The sequence below is a fragment of the Podarcis gaigeae genome (genome assembly GCF_964106915.1).
Source record: "Podarcis gaigeae genome assembly, chromosome: 14".
NCBI lineage: Eukaryota > Metazoa > Chordata > Lepidosauria > Squamata > Lacertidae > Podarcis > Podarcis gaigeae.
In genome coordinates this window covers 27,206,220-27,220,382 of record NC_139690.1, presented here as the reverse complement: position 1 = coordinate 27,220,382, position 14,163 = coordinate 27,206,220, and the positions used below count along the sequence as shown (strand labels likewise).

Genomic DNA, 14,163 nt, shown 5'->3' with positions numbered 1-14,163 from the left:
AAACTGATAAACTTGTTCCAGTGATACCAGCTTTACAAAGCAGGATAGTCATATACACCTCCAGAGCCCGACTGCCATCCCCTTGCTTCTTACTGCCCCCTAACCCCATTGCCTGCCAGGGCCAGGGGGCAGTACCACCCACTTTGGGTTCTAACCACTACTCTACACTGTCCCAGCTAGGACACTGAGGCGGATTTGATACCACCTGCTACCCAAGACAGAAAGTGATGAAAGCAACCATCTACATGCTATCCTTTCACCTTAAAGGAAGAGGAGAAGTTCGGGCTATGACATCAGTGGATATATACCTGCTCCCATCGGACAGGTAACATCTCGCCAGTCTCAAGTTGATGGGACCTTGGTTTACCCTTCATTCATTTCACAATTCCACACTGTGTTGGCTCCCACCCGGCCGTTTCACACTTAACAAGGAAAACGTCCCATATTGTTGAAGAATTCAGGGTATATCTAATTCTTTAAACAAAAAAACCACCAATTTCACTCTTCTAGAAATGCCAACAAAAATAAACACATTTTCTGCAAAATTAAAAACACTCAAAAATTTGCTGCTGTCTCTCATCCCACCTCCAGCAAAGGAAAAGAAAATATAAAACACATTTTGAATTTAGTTACATGAGCTACATTATAGGAGAGAACACTGCCAGGTTTCTATATATCGTTGTGTGCCTACACATCTTGCCTTGAGTGCAATTCTCTATAACCTTGTTGCTCACACAAGAAGATAAAAAAAAGCGAGATGGGAAGCAGAAAAAACTTTGACAAAGCTTCCTTAAGTTGGTTCCCTCATGGTTTCTCCTTTAGAGCTGGCCTGTTCTCCCTCTCCCCCCGCCCCCGCCCTTCTCTTTCTTTCCCAGGGCTTGCTTTTAAAATATTGAAGACTGCTTGGGTTGTTGTTTTTGTTACTTATCCCACTTAGAGGCCCGGGCTTCAGGGATTTTGTTTGTTTTCCAGCATCCAGCTGTGATGGCTGCCGGTGAGAGATGAGAAATCTTCTTGTTTGGAGGTGTGTGGTGCAAGAACAGATCCTCTTTAACTATTCTGTTTGCAGGAAACAGCTACACGCAGGCAACAAACAGCCCACTGTTTCTCCTCTGGCTTCGCTCCACCCCTAAATAAGTTAAGACCCTTGCAGTGTAAACACAGATGAAGAACTGAAGGAACAGGAAAAGCACTCAGAGAGACAGGCATCAGAATAGCACTTTCAGAGTCATCTCTCTTTTTTTTTTTATAAATCTTTTTTATTGAGTTTCACTTATCACATTCACACAAAGAAAAAAACAACAACACACAAATACAATTAAAGGCACCAAAACAAAAAAGGAAAAAGAAAGGGTGAAAAATACAGAAAAATAAAAACTAATACATAATACACACTGTCTGACTTCCTTCCCTCCTGATTTCGGGTTTCTAATTTTAAAAGTTTCATTTTTACAGCTGGTATTGGTTATTAGTTTTTACATCGGAAGTTTTATAACAGTCCTGCTATAGTTGGTAGGTTTCTATAATTACCTTCAATATATGTCATAAATTTAATCCAGTCATCAATTAACTTTGTATTCTTTTGGTTTCTAATTCTCTGCGTCATTTTTGCCAATTCAACGAAATCGAATAATTTCGTTTGCCATTCCCTCACCGTTGGTATATTTATGCTTTTCCAGTTTTGGGCAATTAGCATTCTGGCCGCTGCTGTTGAATATTGAAATAAGATTTTATCTTCTTTCCTAATTTCTTCTCCGATAATACCTAGTAGGAAGGCCTCTGGTTTTTTAGGGAATGTGTATCTAAATATTTTTTTTAATTCATTATATATCATGTCCCAAAATTTCTTTATTTCCTCACATGCCCACCACATATGTATGAAATTGCCCTCTTTTGTTTTACATCTCCAGCAAGCCTTATTTCCATTCTTATATATCCTACTTAGTTTTTCTGGTGTTATATACCATCTATATATCATCTTCTCTAGGTTTTCTCTAATTGCAGCACTCGCCGTAAATTTTATTCCCTCATTCCACAATTTTGTCCATTTTTCATATTCTATGTTGTGCCCCAAGTCTATTGCCCATTTAACCATAACTTCTTTGATTTCTTCATCTTTTGTATCCCAGTCCAATAATATTTTATACATTTTAGACAATAATTTAGAATTACTTTCAATTATCTCAATCTGAAATTTTGATTTTTTTTCATTCATTCCAATTTTTTTATCCTCCGACCAAATTGCGTTAATTTGATGATACTGTAGCCAGCCTGTCATCTTTCCCTTTAGTTCTTCATACGGTCTTAGTTTCCAGCTGTCTTCCGATCTAATCAATAAATCCTCGTAAGTCAATTTTTGCTCCTCCGTGTTTATTTTTTTGTTTATTAGGATGTTTGTTGGGGATAGCCACCAAGGTACTCTCCATTCCAGCAGTTTTTTGTTTTTTCCCCACACTTCATACAGTGGGCCCCTGATAATGTGGCTTGAGAACCCTCTGTGCACTTTCTCTTTATTTGCCCACAGGTAGGCGTGCCAGCCAAACCTGTTGTCTGCCCCTTCCAAATCCAATAGGTCATTATTTTCCAAGGTTATCCAGTCTTTAACCCAGCAGAGACAAGCAGCTTCATAATACAATTTTAGATTAGGAACTGCAAACCCCCCTCTCTCCTTTCGGTCCGTGAGTAGTTTAAATCTAATCCTAGGCCTCTTTCCCTGCCATATGAATCTTGAAAGGGTTTTCTGCCAGTCCTTGAATAATCTAGGTCCCCTGATTACAGGTATGTTCTGGAATAAGAACAGCATCTTTGGAAGAACATTCATTTTTATTACCTCCATCCTGCCCAGCCACGAGAGGTTAATTCTATTCCAGATGTCTAAGTCTTTTTTAATTTCATTCCATGTTGTCGAATAATTATCTTCAATTAAATTTATGTTTTTTGGTGTGAGCCATATTCCTAAATATTTTATTTTTTTTGCCACCTTTATTCCATAATTTCTCTCTAATTTTTCATTTTGCTCATTTCCCAGGTTCTTTGTCAACATTTTTGTCTTTAATTTGTTCAATTTGAATCCGGATAGCTTGCCATATTCTTCTAATATCTCCAGCGCTTTGCCCATACTTTCTTGCGGTTCTTCCAGGGATAACATCAGGTCGTCCGCATAGGCTTTTAATTTGTACTCCTTCAGTCCTATTTTAATTCCTTGTATTTCCGATGTCGATCTTATTTTATTCGCCAGTACTTCTAAAACCATGATGAATAAGAGCGGGGAGAGAGGGCATCCTTGCCTTATTCCCTTCTCGATTTTAAATGTGTTTGTAAGATTATTGTTTATTACTAATTTGGCAGTTTGGGCTGAGTATATTGCCTGTATTCCCTTCAGAAATTCGCCCTCTATTCCTGCCCTCTCCATGGATTTTGTTAAAAACGACCAAGAAACATTATCGAATGCCTTTTCGGCATCTATAAACATCAGAGCCGCCGGAACATCATTATTAATCCCCAAATATTCAATTATATTTATGATATGTCTCACATTATCCTTCATAAACCTGTTCGGCAGGAAACCCGCCTGGTCTTTATGGATTAAATTTGTTAAGCACTTTTTCAATCTGTTTGCCATAATATCCGCATATATTTTATAATCATTGTTTAATAGGGATATTGGCCTATAGTTCTTGATGTTCAATCTATCTGTGTCCGGTTTTGGAATTAACGTTATAAAGGCCTCCCTCCAGGACTCAGGTATTTTTCCTCCTCTTAAGATATTGTTCATGGTCTCGCAAAGTGCTGGTGCCAGTTGATTTCCCAAGACTTTATAGTATTTTGCCGATAAACCATCCGGTCCCGGTGCTTTCCCTGGTTTCATTTTTTTGATCGCATTCTGAATCTCTTCTATTCTTATGGGTCTATTCAATTGAAGTCTTTCTTCTTCCGTTACAGTCTTTCCTTTACAGTTCTCAAGATACTTTTCTATTTGGATTGGGTCTTCTTCTCCTTTTTTATATAGCTCCTCATAGAATTTAAGAAAATTATTTTGTATCCTTTTTGGGTCTTCTATCAGCTCTTCCTCTACTTTTATTTTATTTATCACATTTTGTTTTTGTCTTTTCCTCAGTTGCCAAGCTAGAAGTTTTCCAATTTTATTTGCCGATTCGAAATATCTTTGCCTCATTTGCTTGATTTTCCATTCAATTTCCTGATTCATCAATATCAAATATTGTGTTTGTAATAATTTTATTGATTGTATACTTTGTTCATCTTTCGGGTTCTCTGTTAGTTTCTTCTCAGATTCCCTTAGCTGTCTAATAATTTCTTCTGTCTTTTGCTGTCTTATTTTCTTCTTGTAACTATTTTGTTGGATGAAGAAACCTCTTAGAACCGCCTTACTAGCATCCCATACCACTTCTAAATTTGTTGCCGTATTGAGATTCAGATCAAAATACTCTTTTAAAGTGGCTTTAGCTTTTTCCGTAACCTCCTCATTGTCTAATAGATATTCGTTTAACCTCCATCTGAAACCACCCTGCGTTGCCCCTTTTACTTCCAATGTTATTGAGTTGTGGTCTGAGAGGGTTCTCGGTTGGATTTCACATTTTGAGGCCCTTAAGGTAAGTTCCCTCGAAATCCAAATTTGGTCTATTCTACCCCAACTTTTATGTACCTCTGAGAAAAATGTGAACTGCTTTTCTGTTGGGTGTTTGTGTCTCCATATGTCTATTAAGTCCATGTTTTCTTCCAAATCTTGGAATGATTTTGGTAGCTTCCCTTGTTTTCGTTTTTTCTTTTCTGTTTGTCTGTCAAATTCTAGTGTTGGCACTGCGTTGAAGTCTCCCAATAGTATCGTCCTATTGCTTTCTAATTTTATTAAAATTTGTTCTAGTTTCTTAAAGAATTCTGGCCTATCTGAGTTTGGGGCATATATATTTACCACATTGATCTTTTCCCCCTGAAAACTGATTTGCACCCCTAGTATCCTACCTTCTTCATCTTTGTAGATCAGTTTAGGTTCCCATTTTTCATTGACATATGTTACTACTCCTTTTTTTTTCTCTGCCGTGGAGCTTATGAATTCCGTTCCTAGATTCTTGTTTGACAAGACATGTTTGTGCTTTTTGGCCACATGGGTCTCTTGCATACAAATTACATCCAATTTTTTCTTTTTCAAGGTATTTACAATTTTATTCCTTTTTGTTTTGTCATTCAAACCGTTTACATTCCATGTTAAAATTTTAAGATTCATTCTTGTTTTTATCTACTAATAAGTCAGTAATTTACCGATTTGGGTTTTTGCTAGATTAAATTCGGGTGGTTTTGCTTTCTGTTTCTTCTTCTTCCTCACCTACTTCCTCCTCTCCTGTCTCACCCCCTTCCCCCTCTGCCACCTCTTCCCCCCCTAAATCCCTCCCACCCCCCTCCCCCCAAATCCCTCACCACCTCTCTCCTCCTTCTCTCTACCCCTCCCTCCGAATCTTTCCTCCATCCTCCCAAGATCTTTCTCATATCTGCGTAAAAATTTACTGACTTCCTGACTTTCGGTAATCTTAAATCTTTTTTCCTTGTAAAAAAAGGAAATCCCCTCTGGGAATTCCCATCTGTGTTGTATACCATTCTTTTTCAGGGTGTTGACTAGTTGTTTGTAGCCTTCCCTCTTACGGAGGAGTCTAATCGGTATTTCTTTAAATATGATGATTGGTCTTCCATCAATTACGAGTTTCTTCTGATAGCTTTCTCTCAAAATTATGTTTCTCAGCTCTATCGATTTAAAGATCACTAAGCAATCTCCTGGGACCTTTTTCAATTTATTTTGTTTGGGTCTTATTTTTATTCTGAAAACATTTTCTATTGCTTGTGCAACATCTTCTTCTTTCAGAGTTAACCACTTCGCCAGTTCTTTGATCATTTTTCCTTTGATATCTTCGTTGATTTCTTCCCCCACTCCTCTGAATTTTAAATTTAACTGTTTTTGTTTCATTTCCATCAGTGCTAAATTATCCAAGATCTGGTCCTGGCTCTTACCTAGTTCTCCAAAATTCTCCTTTATTTTCTCAGCTTCCTTTCTCTGGTCTCTCATCTCTCTTTGTATTTTTTTATTTGAATCTTCTAGGGACTTTGTACGAATCGTTAAATCTTTTATCTTATTAGACAGTTCTCCTACCACACCTTCTATTTTTTTGTCTATCGATTCCTGCATCTCTCCTAGCTTTCTCTCCATGTATGTTTCATTCTGTTTAAATTCTTCTTTTATTTTTGTCCAGAGTACATCTAAATCTCTAATTTCCTCCTGTCGAGAGGTTCTCCTCTCTACTGGTGTACCCACTGACTTTTTCCCGTCCTTTCCCGCCATCTCCCCCTGTCTTTAGTTATACACAAAATTTTTGTTTAATCTCTTCTAACTCTCCCCTAGGGGGCGCACAATCTTGTATAGTCTCAATTATTTCAACAGATAATTTGCTGGTCTGCTTTCACTCCGGGTCAAAGCACTGTAGTTGGTCTATCCTCTTGTATCCCTGATTGGACGGCAAACCAATGTTTCTCCCCTTTCTCTCACATCTACTTCCCGGGGATCAGGCAGAATCTCAGCTTATTAACTATTTAAAGGTATGGTATTACCCTGTCACCACCTTAGAAGGTTAACGTTTGAGTATTAATGAGACAATCACAAAGGTGGGGAAACAGGGGGGTAATAAAGGGAAGGGGAGGGGAGCTTGGAAACAGACAGGGAAGGAGGGAACACCGAGGAGAGACAGAAACGAATGGGGTTATGATGTTCTATTTGTCCTGTTTTCCAGATTAAGGCAGATTTATTCCTCCTTTCTTTAGCCCGTCTTCAGCCACTTGTTTGGCCTAATCCGTTTTTGCGTGGTGAGAGCTTTTTCCAAAGCGCGCACTGGTTAATAATCCTGTTGGGGTTAAGATAAGGAAGGGACACCGAGAAAGAGAAAAGAAAGAGGAAAAAAAAAGGGGGAGAGGAAATAAGAGAAGGTAATGGTATGAGACGAGAACAGGGGGGGGGGTAGGGGAGGGATAAGAAAAGTGAGAAGTTCAAAGAGAGATAGAGAATAAAAGAAAAGATAAAATAAAATAAGAGTAAATTTCAAAGTCTCTTTGTTTTCCAAAAATAATTCACCGATGAGTAAGGGGTCTCTTTGTAGTCCAAAAAATAGTTCACAAATGAGCAAGGTGTCTGGATTAGGTTCCAGCTTCTTTACTTTGCACTTCTCTGCTGAAATTTCCGAGTCACTATTGTCTATAATTTATCCAAAAAAAAAAAAAAAAAAAAAAAAAGAGGTAACAAAGGGGTCATGATAGAACTTCTATTTCCCTCTGAGGATATGTTCCACAGATAGAGCAAGTCCTAACCGTGTTGCAGCCTTCGTCGTGCGGTTTGCTTTCAGACCTTAAATTAAATTAAATCCCTTCTAGGCCGGCAAGAGCCGGCAGGAGTGTGTAAAGTAGATGTAAAATCCGGTCAGGGTGCTGTAAGGAGGAGATACTTAAATCCGTGTGGACTCAAATCTTACGCAAATATTCCCTCCCTGTTGGTAAAAAAGAAATGGAAAAAAAAGAAAAACGTTTGGAAAGGCAAAGTCCGAAAGATCAAAATCGGAATCAAAGGGAAGAGTTTGAAATTCTCTAGTTATTTTGAACCGCCGGGGGGGAGGACGTTTGCTTCTTCGGCGCCGTCTGGTCTTTGTACTTTTCCTTTTTATTCAACTCTCCCTTCTCCCCCTCTTGCTTTTCCGTTCCTATTTATAGCTGGTTAATGCCTCTGTTACGTCTTTAAAACCTCCTCCTGCTCTTTCGTGCTCACCCCAAATGATACAAAGTCTCTAAAGATCTCTTTTGCTTAGTTACTTTCTTACAGGTTATATTTCTGCCCTGCCGCGTTGCCGGCAGGGACTTTCACTTCTCCGTTGCTACAGTGGGTAACAATCTCTTTGTCTCACTCTTACGATTTCAGTCCCAGCGCCATCTTAGATCCGAAAACAGGTCGGGCTCTTTTAACTAAATCTGTTACCATCCTTCGCTCCTTGAGTCTTATCCTTCAATTTTCGGTCCCCTCATTTATCACCTAGGACCAGGAGCATCAGGTTTTTTAGAATTACAGAGGTTTGTCGCTTTGTTCCAGTGGGAGCTTGAGGCATTACCGCATAGGGTTTGCAGAGCTTACCGGGATGCGTCTCTCGATCCGCCGCTCCCGAGTCTTCTCCAAAAATAGAAAAAACCCGAAAGAGCTTCAGGACCACTCCGACGCAGCTGGTTGCGCTTCTCTCAAGGGGGACCCCCTTGAGATTTTGGGGTCGCAGTGCCTATGCGTTGCCCCTTGAAAACCCCCATGCAGTTCGGAGAGACTTCTCCGCGCTCCCTTCCTGCTAGCGATCCAAACCGGAAGTCCCAGAGTCATCTCTTTTAATTTATAATATATAAGGGCAATGGCTGTGCTTCCACATTCATGTGACTGTATGCTCACCTATAAAAAAAAATTCAGACACTCAAGGAGTAAGAAATATGACTTCTAGGTTTCCTGGAGGAGCCTGGAAGGGTTCTGAACAGGCTTCCCCAACCTGGCACCCTCCATATGTTTTGGACTATAGTTCCCATCAGCCAGGCAAGGCTATCCTAATATGTTCCAGGCATTAGCAGCCTTTAATCAAGAAGAAGAAAAAACCCAGAAAGCATTGATAGCATGGTTAGCTCCGTTGATAAAGCATAAAACTCTTCATCTCAGGGCTGTGGGTTTGAGCCGCACGTTGGGGGAAAAGATTTATGCATTGCAGGGGGTTGGGCTAGATGACCCTCATGGTCCCTTCCATCTCTATGGTTCTGTGGCCAGTGCATTTCCCTGGAACGCAAGATCAACTGCTTTAGACATAGAACTCGGTGGACCCATCCAATGAAGCTGAATGTTGGAAGGTTTGAGACCAGGGGTAGGCAACCTAAGGCCCAGGGGCTGGATGCGGCCCAACCGCCTTCTGAATCCAGCTCACGGACGGTCCGGGAAGCAGCGTGTTTTTACATGTGTAGAATGTGTGCTTTTATTGAGAATGCATCTCTGGGTTATTTGTGGGGCATAGAAATTTGTTCATTATTTTTTTTAAATATAGTCCAGCCCACCACATTGTCTGAGGGACAGTGGACCGGGTCCCACAGCTGGAAAAGGTTGCTGACCCCTGTTCGAGACAGATAAACAAGAAAGCCCATCTTCACACAGCACGTAGCTAACCTATGGAACTCACTCACACAGGAGGCAGTGATGGCCACCAAGCTAGATGGCTTTAAAAGAGGGTTATACAAATGGCAGAGGGGAGCCATAAATGCTTTTGAATGCCAGTCGCTGGAAACCACAGGAGGGGAGAGGGCTTGCAGACTTCCCATTGAGGCCTCCCATTGAGGCAAGAACAGAATGCTGGCCTAGATGGGCCATTGGCCTGATCCAGCAGGCTCTTCTTAGGTTCTTATGCAGACTGCATGTCCTTTAGGATAGAATGTCTTATTCTAATTGTGTACAGAGTTATGTGCATGGATGGTGCTATATGAATGAACAACAAGGAGAAGAACTAGGACTTCTTTAGCAGGAAGTGTCATCACTGGGTAGCTGCATACACAAGGTCCCAGGTTCAGCTTCCATCATCTCAAGGTTCAGCTGGGAAAGGCTTCCTGTCTGAAATGCAGGGCAGGTGCTGGCCTTCAGAGTAGGAGACACTAGTCAATGGACCAACAGTCTGCAGGTACAAGGCCGCTACAATGCCGGGGCACAGGGAGGTAGAGGAGCCCCTACCACACTTCCATGTTTCACTACTGCAGCTGGCTTTCTGCTCTCATCTAGTTCCAGATCCAACAACTCCAGACTTATTGCCACCATCCCACGCCGGTGACAATTCACCATGCTTTTCCCCTTTCTTTTTTAAGGCTCATTCACCTGCATCCTTAAAGGCAAATGAGATGGTGAACAGCTTGTACAATGTGCGGCCACTGTCAGAATTACATTAGCACTTCAAAGAAGGAGGCAATTGCCCTCCTTAGCATAGATCAGAGACAGAGAGCGAGGGAGCTGAATTTATGAGTTCATCACCGGGTTGTGTGTGCGTCACAGCCATGCCAGAATCGTAGGCAAAGGTGTTTGGTCAGCAAAAGCTGTGCAAGGGTTCTGGGGTTTTTAATGCTGAATTTACCAGAAATTAACTTAGAAATAGGAGATACTCGCCTTTGGGCGATGTGCCTGGTTATAACCGAACCAGAGCCTCCATTTGCAAAATCAACTTGCAGACGTGTTGTTTTTCCTGAAAGAGTGCAATGAAGACGCTTGATGTCAACAAGCAGGGAGTTCCAAGGTCTTTGCGCTGCCACAATAACAAGATTGGTTTCTTACAAATGTGGAAGCAATATTATGAGGTACCTGGAACAGTGACAGTTCCCCATTTCAGAGTGGCCAAGTGAGCCTATCTGGGGTAAGGAGATCTCGGCTCCAAGTTAAGGGCTTTGTATACTAATAGTAACACCCTGAACATGGCTTGGTAGCAAACAGGTAACCAGTGCAGATTTCTGAGCAGAGATGTTACATGCTGATGGGGTCTCGCTCTTAACTTAGGTCTGTTAACTTCAATAGGCCTACTGTGAGTAGAATGTTAGATGCTCTCCGCCTTGTAAAGCTCTTCTGCTCCCCTACTGATCACAGTGGGCTATATGGATCGGGAAAAAGATTCCATTCCCCTTATTACCTATCAGTGATCCACTGGAGGCAATTCAGGTGGTGCAAAACACCAGAGCAGCTTCTCAAGGCTAAAAATAAAAAGAGACGTTAAAAGCATGTTTCCAAAATGAACAGCCAAAAGAGTCTATGTTTCTGCAGGCACCTCACTGCAATGTTCTTTTAGATGCAAGAAGGAAAAAAACCCAGCCTTTCAACGCAAAGATCAGGGATTTCTGCTACACCTAGATAAGGCCCTTGTTTACACTCAAGAATCTGGGCCAGTCTAATCTGGCTCTGAAATGAACACAGAGGCCACCAAGCCGGGGGCTTGGCAAAGGCGAGATACATGCAGAAGCAGTGTTTTTATAAGCCCTAGGAATGGGAGATTGGCAATTGGAGGGTCCGTCCAAAGCAGCATTTCCTTCCTCATCCTCCCACTATCTGCACTGCTCTCAGCAAGCCTGAGTATTAAGGGATTCGCCAAGCAACTAGCACATGCATGGATACTTTAAACAAAAAACCAACCGAGTACAGAAAGGGACTCATTTTACCCCAGCACACAGAAATGCTCCAAAGTTATTTGCAACTGGATCGTGGAAACACCACAATGCAGGGCTCCTTCCATCAGCTCTGCCGAAAGCCCAGCTCCATCAGGCACCCCCTACCCCTGAACTGTGCCAGCTGGTCATTGTAAGAATAGTTGTTTAAGAATTGGTGTCGGGGTTTGCATCTTTCCTCTTCCCTCCCTGTCCTTTTCCCGTGTGTGTGTGTGTGTGTGTGTTTTCACACGTAGAGAGCCAATGCAACATCATGATTAGAGTGTTGCACCAGGACTTGGGAGATCAGGGTTCAAATCCCCACTTAGCCACAAAGCTCTCAGGTTGGTCACTGCTATCTCAACCTACCTCACAGGGTTGTTGTGGGGATTAAATGAGAAGTGGGGGAACCTTGTACATCACCCTTGAGCTCCTTGGAGGACATGGTGGGATATAAATGCAATAAAGAAATGCTAGCTCAGTAGAACTGTCTACACCAGGGTTGGGAAATCTTTGGCTTCCTGGGGGTTGCTGTATTACAAAACCCATCATCCTTGCCACATTTGGTGTGGCTGATAATAATCGTAATTCAGCATCATCAGGCAGGCCAAACACTCCCCACACCTGGTTCACACTAACTGGAAGCAGTGCCCTAGGGCAGGGACCAACCCACCCATGAGGCAAGGTGAGACCAACGTCCCCAGCAGCAGACTTTTCTGTCCCCTTGTTCCTGATGTAGCTCTTCCCTGCCTCCTTCTTCCCTGGTAGGGAGGGGGCACTATTTTGGGGTCCTCCTCAGGTACCAAAGTGTCTTGGGGCAGCTTTGGCCAGAGCTTGAGACAGGAGGCAAGATTATGCAATGATTTCGCATGAACTCCTGCAGCATTAAATTATCCAAATAGTGTTCAGCTGTTTCTCTCTGGAAAGGAAAAAATGCTTATTTGAATGCAAATGCCTAATTAATGGCTTATTTACAATTAATCTGCCTTTTAATCTTTCTGCAGCTAGCATTTTAAATGCATCTTGACTTGATAAAGACCCAGAGCAGAATTTTAAACAATGCACTGATTTTCTTTGTGCAGTGGAGGAAGAAAAAAAGTTATAATACCATACAAATACAAATGAACAGAGTTACGATAATTGAATCTACGTAGGGGCTTTCTGTGCTGGCTGACTCTTTAGAACAGATTTACTATTTAATTACGGCTGTTAGCCATATTCCATCTGTGTAGCATTTGAAAGAAACACCCATAAGTTGTTTAGCAGAATGACAGAGTGCCCGGGAACGGTTCTGCAATTTTGTGATGGCAATCCAACGCAGTCGTTAGCAAGAGGTCCCTTCAAGCACCTAATTTAAAAGTGAAACATCAGCAGATCTCTACCAAATATTGAATTTTTTCCCTTAATAGAAATCATTGTGAATTTCAATACTGAGTCCCTACATCACAAGTTATCAACAAGCAGCAGGCAAGACATTTATTCGGGCTTCTTCCTTTGGTGTGCGTGTGGGGTTGTGTTGTTGTTTTTTGCTATGTACCCAGACCCAGTTGTTGGTGACCTAGCCATACACACAGCTTCCTAAAGTCATATGCTGATTTGTCAGAAAAATCTTTGCTTTCTCCAAACCTCATGGCTGCCTCTGCTAAAGGCTAAGAAACCCAAGAAGAGCAACTCATCTTGTCTCTTTTCGCAAGCTGTGGGGATGGACTGATGGGCACAGAAGGGGCTGCAGGAAGAGAAATGTGACCAGGGCTGCTGTGACTGGCACTCAGTGTGGAAGGACTAAGCTCAGAAAACTGAACTGGAACATGCCACTTTCCCAACCTGGTGCCCTCCAGATGTTTTGGACTGCAACTCTCCTCAGCTCCCCCGCCCCAGCCAGCACACTCCATTGATGCTGACGCTGCTAGGAGTTGTAGTCCTAAACATCTGGGTGGCAGAAGATTGGCAAACGGGACCATAGATCTAAGACTGAACTGAGACTGCTTTGCCAGAAACAGAGAGTACAGTACGATCGCCTCTAACATGCATTTAACTTGCGCACTTTCAACCATATGTGGTGGAAGGCTGGCTGAAATTCTGCAAGTTAAACGCAAGTGAGGCAGAAAGCTCAAAAGCTATTTTTGTGCCAGGGCTACCCTATGCAAAAAAAAAAAGAAAAAAAAGAGCTTTTAAACTCTCTGCCTTGCTGGGGTGGGGGGCAAGGCCCACTCAGTGGCTGGCTCCAGAAGGTGAGGGATGCTTGCCTAGGAGTGGTTTGATTATACAAATTTTTACATATATGCAGAACCCTGGGAACGGAGCACCTGCGTAAGATGCAAAACTGCCCAACCCTGTTCCACAGCGAAAAATTCCCTCCTCCCAGGTAAACCCATTTTGCTCCTCTGGCAAACCTCCACCTGCTCTGTCAAAGCACTCTGCCGAATGCCCATTTCAAGCCCATTCATTCATTCATTCATTCACACACACAGAGCCAGCATGGGACACATTAACACTGCACTAAGATCGCACTCCAACAGACATTAGGCCCGAGGTGTATAAATTCAGGGCCAGTGAAATGTTGCCAACTCCGGTCTGAGGCATCTTAAAAAAAAAATCAAAAAAATCTGCAATGCTATTGAAATGCTCTTTTCCCAGCGTCTAGATCTCAAGGGGTGGTTTGAGCTATTGCTAAAACTGAACGTGAACAATTCCAAACCACCACAGCTAGAATCCAGTCACCTTGAGAAACACAAAGTGCAAATTGGGGGTGCCCAACTCAAAACACTGGACCTCTGTGCAGACAGAGCCACAAAGTATTCAGACAAATGGGAGACTCCTTTCTTTGAACTCAGTTGCTGCCTATCTAACATGCTGTGAGATTTATTTATTTATTTATGTTTGTAAGTTTTTCTTATTTCGTTTTATAACGTATAGAAAACAGAAGAGGACAGG

The 14,163-nt window shown here is 42.0% G+C and overlaps 1 protein-coding gene across 4 annotated transcripts in view; it reads right to left on the bottom strand.

Annotated features, from left to right (window-relative positions):
• GLCE (glucuronic acid epimerase) overlaps positions 1 to 14,163 on the bottom strand; it is a 58,863-nt gene that overhangs the window by 9,919 nt on the left and 34,781 nt on the right. The gene's annotated exons all lie outside the window — the stretch shown is intronic.